Consider the following 12776-nt stretch of genomic DNA (forward strand, 5'->3'; position numbering starts at 1 on the left):
TCCGAAAAGCATGTTACAGCTGTGCCATTTAGAAGCAGCTAACTAATAATTCCAGCCAAAGTGTTTCAGTTTCTGTTTGTTTAGCAGAAAATTTAGCTTTCTCCTTGCTGATCCCAAGTGGTGAGCTCTCATACCAATGCTTAAGGGGAGTGACACAAACATTGTTTTGGCCAGAATTACCTGTGAAAATCTCTTAGGAAGGTACCACGTTGGAGACTGAAATACTGTTCCTCAGTAAGACCAACTGCTACATTTCCCTTATTGGAACAAGGGCTGTTTCTTGAGCCCAGATTAAATGGAGCACTTATGGCTAGTGTCCATTATTATACTAAGAATTTTTTATTTAAACATTAGATCAATAATTTTAACATTAGATTCTCTTTGGTTATTTATAATCTTTTTAATACATTATTAGATTCAGTTTGCTGGTATTTTGTTGATGATTTTTTGGACTGTATTCATATGATATATTGGTCTATAATTTTCTTTTCTTGTGGTTTCCTTGTCTGGTTTTGGTATCAGTGTAATATTATACTCATAGAATGAGTTAGGAAGTGTTCTCTTACCTACTTTTAATTCTAATTTTAGAAGAATTAAAAAAAATTGATACTAATGCTTTAAATGTTTTATAGAACTAATCAGTGAAACGACCTGGTCCTGGACTTTTCTTTGTTGGAATGTTTTTTTTTGGTTAGTAACTCAATCTTTTAATTTGATATAGGTTTGTTGTGATTTTCTATTTCTTCTTGAGTCTGTTTTGTTAATTTGTATTTCTAGGAATTTGTCCATTTGATCTGTTACATAATTTGTTGATGTATAATTGTTCATGATATTCTCTTACAATCCTGTTATTTCTGTGAGGTTGGTATTAATGTTCCTAATTTCATTTCTGTGGTTAATGATTTGTGTCTTCTATCTAATTTTCTTTTTTCAGTCTTACTAATGGTTTGTCAATTTTGTTGAGTTTTTTTCAAAAAACCAATTTTGGTTATGTTGATTCTTCCCATTGTTTTTCTATTATCTATTTCATTTATCTCAGCTCTAATCTGTATTATTTCCTTCTATCTGTTAATTTTGGGTTTTGTTTGCACTTCTTTTTAGTTCTTTAAGGTGTAAAGTTAGGTCATTAACTGGAAATCTTTTTTCTTTTTAAATATAGGTATTTACTACCATAAATTTCCCTCTGGGTACTACCTTTGCTGTATCCCATGTTTTGGCAGTTCTGTTTCCATTTTCCTACATCTCAAAGTGTTTTCTTTTCTCTTTTTAATTTAAGTATAACTGACTTAAAATATCATATTAGTTGCAGGTGTACAACATAGTGATTTGATACATTATATTATAGTAATTTTATATATTATGAACTGATCACCACAGTAACCCTAGTTATCATCTGTCACCATACAATGTTATTACAATATTATTCATTGTATTCCCTATGGTGTATATTACATACCTGTGATTTAATTATTTTATAACTGGAAGTATGTACCTTTTAATCCCCTTCACCTATATCATCCATCGCCCCACCAGCACTGCCTCTGGCAATCACCAGTTTGTTCTCTGTATCTATGAGTCTGTTTCTGTTTTGTTATGTTTGTTCATTTGTTTTATTTTTTTAGATGCCACATATAAGTGAAATCAAAAAGTATTTGTCTGTCTTTGATTTATTTAACTTAGCATAATACCCTCTAGGTCCATTCATGTTGTTGCAAATGGTAAGATTTTATTTATTTTTTATGCTGAGTAATATTCCATTATATATATAAGCTACATCTCCCATTATCCATTTATCTATCAATGGACATTTAAGGTGCTTCCATATCTTGGCTATTGTAAATAATGCTGCAACAATACTGCTCATATCTTTTCAAATTAGTGTTTTCATATTCTTCAGTTAAATACAGAGAAGTGGAATTGTTGGATCATATGGTAGTTCTATTTTTACATTTTTGAGGAAATTCCATACTGTTCTCCATAGTGACTGCATCAATTTACATTCCCACCAACAGTGCAAAGGTGTTCCCTTTTCCCACATACTTGCCAACACTTGTTATTTGTCTTCTGATAATAGTCATTCTGGCAGGAATGAGGCAATATTTCATATGGGTTTTGATTTAGATTTCCCTAATGATTAGTGACTTGAAAATTTCTCATGTGTCTGTTGGCCTTCTATATGTCTTCTTCAGAAAAATTTCTGTTCGGGTCCTTCCCATTTTTTAATGGCATTGTTTGGGTTTTTCATTTGATACTGACATGTACGAGTTCTTTACAAATTTTGGATATTAATCCTTTATCAAATACATAATTTGCAAATATCTTTTCTCATTCAAGAGGTTGCCTTTTCACTTTGTTGACAGTTTTCTTCACTATGCAGAAGCTGTTTAGTTTAATGTAGTACCATTTGTTTATTTTTTATTTTATTGCTATTGCCTGAGGAGATAGATACAAAAAATTATTGCTAAGAATAATGTTAAAGAGCATACTGCCTATGTTTTCTTCTAGGAATTTCATGGTTTCAGGTCTTATGTTTAACTGTTTTACCTATTTTGAGTTTATTTTTGTAGGTGGTATAAGGAAGTGGTCTAGTTTCATTCTTTTGCATGCAGCTGTCCAGTTTTTTCAGAATCATTTATTGAAGAGGCTCTCTTTCCGCATTGTATATTCTTGCCTCCTATGTTGTAGATTAATTGACTTTATGAATGGGAATTTATTTCTGGGCTCTATTCTGTTCCATTGATCTATGTGTCTGTTTTTATGCCAGTACCATATTGTTTTGATTGCTATAGTACGGTAGTATTGTTTGAAATCAGAGAGTGTGATGTCTCCAGCTTTGTTCTTCTTTCTCAAAATTACCTTTGGATATTTGTTTTGTGTGTGTGTGTGTGTGTGTGTGATTCCATACAAATTTTAGGATTATTTGTTCTATTTCTTTGAAAATTACCATTGGAATTTCAGTTGAGACTGCAATGAATCTGTAGATTGTTTTGGGTAGTATGGACATTTTAACAATATTGATTCTTGCAATCCATGAGAACAGAATTCTCCTTCCATTTATTTGTTCACTGTCAACTTATTTCATAAGTGTCCTATAGTTTTCAGTGTATAGGTCTTTTCCTTCCTTGGTTAAATGTATTCTTAGGTATTTTATTCTTTTTGATGTAATTTTAAATGGGATTGCTTTCTACTTTCTCTTTCTGATAGTTTGTTATTAGTGTATAGAAATGCAATAGATGTCTGTATATGAACTTTTTATACTGCAGCTTTACTGAATTCATTTATTAGTTCTAATATTTTTTGGTGGAGTCTTTAGGGTTTCTTATATATAGTATCATGTCATCTACAAATAATGACATTTTATTTATTTCCTTCCGATTTGGATTTTTTAATTTCCTTTTATGATTGTCGTGGCTAGGACTTCAAATCCTATGTTGAATAAAAGTGGCTAGATTGAGTATCCTTGTCTTGTTTCTGATCTTAGAGGAATGGCTTCTTTTGTCTTTTGCTACAGTCTTTTTTTAAACTTCTATTTTGTCTGATACAAGTATTGCTAACGCAGCTTTCTTTTCATTTTCATTTGTCTCTTGTAGGCAGCATATAGATGGGTCTTGTTTTTCTGTTGTTGCTGTTTTTTCTTTAATCCATTCAGCCACCCTACATCTTTTGATTGGTGCATTTAGTCCATTTACATTAAAATGATTATTGATAAGTATGTAATTATTGACATTTTGTTACTTGTTTTCTGGTTGTTTAGCTGGTCTTCTCTGTTCCTTTCTTCTCTTGGTTTTTCCCTTCTGGTTTGATGATTTTTTTTTAGTGTTATGTTTGGGTTTCTTTCTCTTTATTTTTTTGTATCTTCTGTAGGCTTTGGTTTGTGGTTACAATAAGGTTCATACGTATATATATATAGCAGTTTATTTTAAGCTGATAGTCACTTAAGTTCAGATGCATTCTAAAAGCACTACATTTTTCCTCCTCTTCCTCCACATTTTATGTCTTTGATGGCATATTTTACATGTTTTAATTTTGTGTAAACATATTAAATACTTCTTGAAGTTACAGTTGATTTTAGTACTTTTGTCTTTTAAGTTTCATACGAGTTTTTAAGTGGCTGATCCACTGTCTTTACCACATATTTGCCTTTACCAGTGAGATTTTCTTCTTTTATATATTTTCTTATTTCTAGTTATGGCCTTTTCTTTTCTGCTTAAGACCCTTTAACATTTCTTTAAGGCCAGTTTAGTGGTGACAAACTCCTTTAGTTTCTGCTTGTCTGAGAAACTGTTTATCTCTCCTTCAATTCTGATTGATAACCTTGCCAAGCAAAGTATTCTTGGTTCCAAGTTGTTGTTGTTTTTTTCCCTTCAGCACTTTAAATATATCATTCCACTCCCTTCTGGCCTACAAAGTTTCTACTGAAAATCATCAGATTGTCTTATGGGGGGGTGTCCCCTTGTATGCGACTAGTTGTTTTTCTCTTACAGCCTTTAAAATTCTTTCTTTATCTTTCACATTTTTCTTTTTAATTATGACATGTCTTGCTGTGGATCTCTTTGAGTTCATCTTGTTTGAAATTCACTGTGATTCCTAGACCTGGATATGTGTTTCCTTCCCCAGGTTAGGGAAAGTTTTAGCCATTATTTCTTCAAATAATTTTTCTGTCCTTTTCTCTCTCTCTTCTCCTTCTGGAACCCCTGTAATACAAATGTTAGTATACTTGATATTATCCCAGAAGTCCCTTAAACTATCTTCATTTTTAAAAATTATTTTTTCTTCTTGCTGTTTGATTAGGTCATTTCTACTATTCTGTCTTCCAGATCACTCATCCATTCTTCTATATCATCTAATCTGTTGTCGATTCCCTCTAGTGTATTTTTCATTTCAGTTATTGCATTCTTCAGCTCTGATTGATTTTTTCTTATGTTTTCTAACTCTCTGTGAAGTTCTCACTGTGTTCCTACATTCTTTCACTAAGTTCAGTTAGCCTCTTTACGACCATTATTTTGAAACTCTTCATCAGGTAAATTACTCATCTCTATTGTATTAGGGTTTTTCCCTGGGGTTTTATCTTGTCTTTTCATTTAAAACATATTTTTCTTTCTCTTCATTTAGTGTGACTTCTGGGTTTGTGTCTATGAATTAGGCCAAGCAGCTACCTATCCTGGTCTTAAAGGCATGTCCCATGTGTAGACTGTGTGCTTGGAGGTTTTGGCAGGCTGCCTGGAGCTGGAGTGGGTGCCAGCAGGAATATCCTGGGTTGCACCACACTGGGGTTGTCCTGGCAGGATGACTGGGGCTGGAGGGGGCACAAGCTGCGTGGTTCTTGAGGTGTGCCATGCCAGTACTGTCCTTGCAGGATGGCTGGAATTGGAGCAGGCATGGATCGGGGGTGGGGTCCCAGAGTGTGCCACACCAGGATGGCTGTAACAGGAGTGAGCACAGGTCAGGGATCCCAGGGTGCACTGAGCTGGGGCCATCCCAGTGGAACTGCTAGAGCTGGAACAGGTGCAGGCCTGAGGGGAGGGGATGGTCCTGGGGCACACTACACTGGGGCCACCTTGGAAGGATGGCTGATGTTGGGGCAGACACAGATGGGGGAACCCAAAGTACATGGTGCCGGGCCAACTTTGGGGGAGGTTGTAGATGGTGGGGGCCAAGTGTCTGGGGTGTGCTGGGGTGGCCTTGGCAGGCCAGCCTAGACCATGTTCCCACCTGTGCTATCAAGGGGAAGGGGAATGCAAAAATGGCACTCTCTCATGCCTCCAACTCTGGAGAAAATTACAGCAGTGCCCCACTCATTTGGAAGATTCGCTATAGTTAGTAAATGGATTTCCTCAATGTATAGTCTAGGTGACCTTTAAACCACTGTTTTATCATTGTGCCCCCCAGGGTGGGCTAGTCTGTGCATAGACTCCTTAGTGATATCCCTCCCTACTGCAGTTTGCCACATCAGGGATGGGGTTCCTGTCTGCAACACGTCTTCATCTTTCTTACCCACTGTTAGGTGGTCCCTCTATCATTTGTTGCACAGAAGCTGTTCAATCAGCCCTTAGTTCTTTAGGAGGAGTTGTTCTATATGTATGTGTAGATCCAATGTGTCTATGAGAGGAGGTGAGTTCAGGGTCTTCCTACACTGCCATCTTAGTCTGAAAGCCTCTCATATTCTTTTCTGATTTCCCTGTGAGTTCACCTCTGACCCACAGGTTGTTTTATTGTATGTTATTTAAATTCCACATATTGGTGAAGTTTCTAGTCTTCCTTCTGTTATTGACTTCTAGCTTCATCCAATGGTGGTCAGAGAAGATGCTTTATATGATTTTATTCTACTTAAATTTATTGAGACTTATATTGTGGCCTAATACAAGGTCCTGGAGAATGGTCCATGCACACTTGAGAATAAGCATATTTTGTTGTTGTTGGGTGAAGTAGTCTATGTGTTTCTGTTAAGACAAGTTGGTTTTAGAGTTTTGCTCACATCTTCTATTTCCATACTGATGGTGATGGTTAATTTTATATGTCAAATTGGCTGGGCCATGGCACCCAACTATTTGGTCAAACATTATTCTTGATGTCTCTGTGAAGGTATTTTTTGGATGAGATTAACATTTAAATCTGTGGAGTTTGAGTAAAGCTTATTACCCTTTATAATGTGGGTGGGCCTCTTCTAATCAGTTGAAAGTCTTACTAGAACAAGGACTGACTTCCCCTCAGCAAGCAGAAATTCTTCCAACAGACCGTTTTTGGACTCAAGCTGCAAGTCTTCCCTGAGTTTTCAGACTTCTGGTCTACCCCATGAGCTTTTTTTGGATGCACCCATCTTCCACAATCACATGAGCCAATTCCTTAAAGTAAATATATATATTTACTTTGCTTTACGTAAGTAAATAAATATATAAATTTATAATAGGAATGTATAATTGGAATAGACATACTCAGCAACTGGCAGAATCCCCACGTTGGTTTCCTGACTTGTGAAGTGAGAGCTATTCTGATAGGAAAGGCAAAGTGAAAGCCACTAGAACCACTTCTACTTAAAAAAATAATAAACCATGAGTAATTCTGCTTTCACAGAGGAACTACATAGATTAGTGCCAAGAACTTGAAAGATGCTGGGGTGGTGATTCCCATTCCCAGTCAACTCACCTATTTGACCTGTGCAGAAGACAGATGGGTCTTGGAGAATGACAGTGGATTCTCAGAGTTAGGCTTGCTTACAGTGGACAGTAAACTTAGCCAGGTGGTGACTCGAATTGCAGCTGGTGTACCAGATGTGGTTTCATTGCTTGAGCAGATTAACTCATCCCCTGCTAGTGATCTGGCAAATCCTTGTTTTCCATCCCTTTTAAGAAAGATCACTGGAAGCAGTTTTCTTTCAGCTGGCAAGACCAGTAATACACTTTCATTGTCCTATTTGAGGGGTATACCAACTCTCACCTGTATGCCATAACTTAATTTGCAGGGATCTTGGTCACTTTTCCTTTCTACAAGATATCACATTGGTTCATTATATTGATGACATTGTGCTGATTGGACATACTGAGCGAGTAGTTGCAACTATTCTAGACTTACTGGTTAAGACATATGTATGTTAGAGGGTGGGAAATAAATCCAACAAAAATTCAGGGACCTTCTACCTCAGTGAAATCTCTAGGGGTTTGATGGTGTGGGGTATGGTGAAATATCCTTTCTAAGGGGGATGATACGTTGTTGCATCTGGTGCCTCTTACAACTAAAACCAAAAACCCAAAAAACCTAGGCATAATGCCTGGGGGGGTCTCTTTGGATTTTCAAAATAGCATGTTCCTGATTTGGGTATGTTACTCCAGCCCATTTACCAGATGACCCCAAAAGCTATGAGTTTTGAGTAGGGCCCAGATCAAGAGAAGGCTGTGCAATAGGTCCAGGCTGCTGCACAAGCTTCTTTGCTGCTTGAGTCATGTGATTGAACAGATCCAGTGGTGCCTGAAGTGTTAGTGGCAAATAGTGATGCTGATTGGAGACTTGGAAGCTCCCTCTATGTGAATCACAGTGAAGGTCCTTAGGATTTTGGAACACAGCCCTGTCATTGGGGATAATTACTCTCCTTCTGAGAAACAGCATTTGATCTACTACTAGGCCTTAGTAAAGAATGACACTTAACAATGGGCCACCAAACTACCATGCTGAAAGCAAAGGAAAAACAAAATGGGTTATTGAAGAAAGTAGTTATAAATACCAGCTATGACCATATACCAGTTACAGAAACCAGAAACAAGGATTGTAATTGTGAAGAATATTTTTTTCTCATTTTGTTATGAGTGCATTTGTGTGTATGTGTATGTAGTGTGTGTGTGTGTGTATATATTTATATTACATATATAATATCTCCAATATCTTTGTTTTCTTCCATCTCGTATCCCCTTATTATATAACATAAGACATACTGACTGTGACATTAAACTAAAAAGCTTCTGCTCAGCAAAAGAAATGATCAATAAAATGAATAGGCAACCTATGGAATGAGAGAGAATATTTGCAAATCATATATCAGATAAGGGGTTAATATCTAAAATATATACAAGGAACTCATACAACTCCATAGCAAAAATACACAAATAATACAATTTAAAAATGTGCAAAGGGGGCTTCTCTGGTGGCGCAGTGGTTGAGAGTCCGCCTGCCGATGCAGGGGATGCGGGTTCGTGCCCCGGTCCGGGAAGATCCCACATACTGCGGAGCGGCTGGGCCCGTGAGCCATGGCCGCTGAGTCTGCGCGTCAGGACCCTGTGCTCCACAATGGGAGAGGCCACAACAGTGAGAGGCCCACGTACCGCAAAAAAAAAAAAAAAAAAAAAAAAAAAAAAAAAATGCAAAGGACCTGAATAGATATTTTTCCAAAGAAGATATTCAAATGACTAATAGGTACATGAAAAGTTGCTCAAATCACTAATCATCAGAGAAATTCAAATCAAAACCGGAATGAGATATCACCTCACACCTGTTAGAATGACTATTATCAAAAGACAACAGATAAGTGCTGGTATAGATGTGGAGAAAAGAGAACCTTTGCGCACTGTTGGGAATGTAAATTGGTGCAGCCACTATGAAAAACAGAAAAGAGGTTTCTCCAAAAATTAAAAATAGAACTAACATATTATTCATCAAGTCCACTTCTGGGTATATATCCTAAGGAAATGAAATAATCATTTCAAAGAGATATCTGCACCCCCATGTTTACTGCAGCATTACTTACAATAGCTAAGATGTGGAAACAACCTAAGTGTCCATTGACAGATGAATGGATAAAGATGTGATATATATTTATATCACAATGAAATATATGCAGCCATAAAAAAAGGAGAAAATCCTGTCATTTGGAACAATATGGATGAAACTTGAGGGCTTATGCTAAGCGAAGTAAGTCAGACAGAGAAAGACAAATACTGTAGGATTTCACTCATATGTGGAATCTAAAAAAAAAAAACAACTCAGAGAAAAAAGATTGGAGGTGGCCAGAGATGGGGGTGGGGGAAATGGGTCAAATAAAATAGGTATCATTGCATCCCAAGTGCTATAGAGATCCAGAGGCTCCCCTACAATTTCTGTGAATTCCCAGGGGCTTACAGCTCAGATCTCTTGTTCTTCCTGAACTCCCCATCTCACTCAACTCTATATTTCTCTTCTATATGGCACCTGCCCCCACTCCCCCCACTCCCTACACACATGCATGATCTGCTGCTGCAGATCAAAGTCTGCTTTGTTTTAATTCCACAAATACTATCGGCATAAGACCATCGTGTATAGCAAACTCTTACCAAAGGTTCTGTGGTTGGTACACATGTGCTTGTTTATATGTTATGCCTTCACACAGGATGGATGGGACATTAGATGAGACTTCTTTAAAAAGCCCTTGGCATATAAAAAGTCAGCCTTGAATGTGTATTGGCTGACTCCTTCCCAATGTCTCTGGCCTCCAGTTGCATTACTGGTTCCCCTCTCCAGGCCCCTCTTCCTCACTCTCCCGCACGGAAATCATTTTCATAATCAAATAATTCCCAAAGAAGGAGTCCTTTCAGGAGAGGTATAGGGACATGAGAGGGAGTGGTGGCAGATGGGACTTACTCTCCATTACCATGCAGGAGACCAGGGGATGAATTGCTTTGATTTTGACTCCACGTAAGAAGTGTCTGACCACAGGCTGCACAGATTGCCTTTGCAAGATATTTCCCCATTACTATGTGGAGCAGAAGGGAAATAAAGTTAATGCTGAATATTCACTTTCCTGGGATGTTTCAGAGCAGTTCTGGGGAGAGAAGAGACTGGACTGCAGGTGACTTGCTTGAGGCCACACAGTGGGTTGGGAGAGGGGCTGTGATGTTGGGGGATAATTCCTGAGTTTGTTTAATGAGTCCAGACTATCTCTTGATTAGCTGTGTGACTTTTTATAGGTCACATAATCCCTCTAGGACTCATGTTTCATATCCATAATATGGTTTTGTATGCAGTGACCTGACTTTCTTGAGTGTGTGGGAGTGAAGTCAAACCTGCAGGCTACAAGGCCTTGAATACTGGTTCCCAGGACAAGGTAAATACCAATATTTGCATTGGGGATGTGGGGAGTTGACACTTTTCACTCAGAGCTTTGTTCTTTGCCCGCAGCTTCTTAGTTAGGCAACTGTCAGTTGACATTTATTGAAAATGAGAAAGGAAATTTGACTCACTGAAGAGGGTAGGAAGAGGAGGCAACCACTATATCCATGAGGGCCTAGCCCAGCCTTGCTATAAAAGCATGACTTCTGTGCCTGACCACAGGCTGGCATCGATGAGCAAGGCTACTTGGGGCAGAGCTGTTGATCCAGGAAAGCGGCAAAGTGTGGGTGGATGATGTGTGTGAAAACACAGAGTGGGGACTGCCCAACACGATGCCAGGCAGGTCCTAAAGTGATGCTGTTTGTTCATTTAGTCTAGAATTATTAGTGAGTGCCTACTGTGGTTCTGGGAGCTCAGTGCTTATTATGATTCAGCAAAGAAGATAGTGGGAGCACAGAGATGATAAATTTCAATTCCAACCCTCAAGGGGCTGACAGTCTTCAGGGAGAAACTCAAACGACACTATTAGAAAAGAAAATTGCTATCCTGATGTTATACACAAAATGCAGTTGTGAGTGTAGAAGCAACCTCCATTGGCCTGAACACTCAGAGAAGTTTTCAGAAGTAAAGAATGTGAAGGCAGTTGACAGGTCACCACAAGTTTGCTAGTAAGAACCAGTTTGAAGAATGTGCTCTTGGCAGGAAAATAGCACACAGAGACACAGAAGGGCAAACAGCTCAGAATGTTCAAGAAGGCAGAGGAAGTCTCTGTTACCAGAAGTGACAAAAAGCCTTGACATGCTTTGGAAAGAGTTTTGGTTTTGTTTTAGCCTGTCAGCCTGGCTCTCTGCAGGGGTCATTTCTCCAGAACTAACTTCTTAGCCAATGATCAGCAAATGTGGTCACAGTTTCCTTATTTCCAGGCCTGTCTGGATAGCATTTTTCTTCTCTGTGTCATCTGCAGCTGAGCAGGTAGCCTGACATGAGGCCCCTGCTCAGGGGCTTGGGCCTCTGCTGGGCCTCCCAGCTTCTGGGCTGCATTTGCCTCCTGCAGGGTAAGTGGTTCAGGATCCTTGGGAATGCATGGCAACTGAGTGGAGCCAGGATACAGGGTCCTGACCATCCAGAGGGCTGTTTAAGCTGCCAGGGCCTAGGAAGCTGAGCCACAGTGGACAGCTGAGACAATATGATCCACTCTGACAGTCCCTCACTATTGCACCCACCATGTTTCATCTAGTCACTCTGATTCCCACCCTGTCTTCCAAAAGACTCTCTTCCCAGCAGCAATCTTCTCAGAAAGCTGGCAAATGGAAGGGTGCCTCCTTTTCTTTCCTGCCTTTGGGGAATAACAATTGCTCTGTACACAGAATTCTGAATCCACTCTGTTATTCAGTCTTTCTGAAAAAACTGCCCGAATAGCTATAGTGGGGTTCTGGACCCCCTTCAGATCTAGGATTTAAGGAAGAAATGAGCTTCCACCTTAGAACGGAAATCTGCAATCAGGCTGCCACAAAATTGGAGAAATACTTATAAATCATATATCTCATAAAGCATGTTTATTGCACCAAATTTTTTTGTTTTGGAAAATAGTTATTTTTTCATTAAAAAGTGTTATTTACTTAAACATGTAGTGGTTTCCTAACAAATTACCACAAACTATGTGAATTAAAATAGCCCCCCATTTGTTATCTCTCAATTCTGTAGGTGAGAAGTTTGACACATCTTGGCAAGTTCTCCCAAAGCTGAAATCAATGTTTCAGCAGACAGCATTCTCATCTGGAGCTTTGGGTCCTTCTCTAAGCTCATTCTTACTGTTGGAAGAATTCAGTTCCTTGTGGTTATAGGTCTTGCTACGTGTTAGCCAGAGATGACATTCAGCTCCTAGAGGTCATACTCAAGTCATTCCCCAGTGACCCCTCCATTGGAGCAATGAGGAACCTCTCACGCTTTTGATCTCTCTGTTCCTCTTTTTCCACCATCTGGAGAAAACTCTTGCTTTTGAAGGGTTCATGTGATAAGGTTAGGCCCTCCCAATCATCTCCCTTCCTTAAAGCTACATAATCTAATTAAGAAGTAAAATCAATCATGTTCACAGTTGTGGGGATTAGAGTGAGAAGCCTTGGGAGCCAATTTAGAAATATATATATATGATTTATATTTATATTTGTATTTATGTTACATTAAATATTTAATTTTTTTCTACACAA

The sequence above is a fragment of the Mesoplodon mirus genome (genome assembly GCF_964341445.2).
Source record: "Mesoplodon mirus genome assembly, chromosome: 3".
In the NCBI taxonomy this organism is placed as follows: Eukaryota; Metazoa; Chordata; class Mammalia; order Artiodactyla; family Ziphiidae; genus Mesoplodon; species Mesoplodon mirus.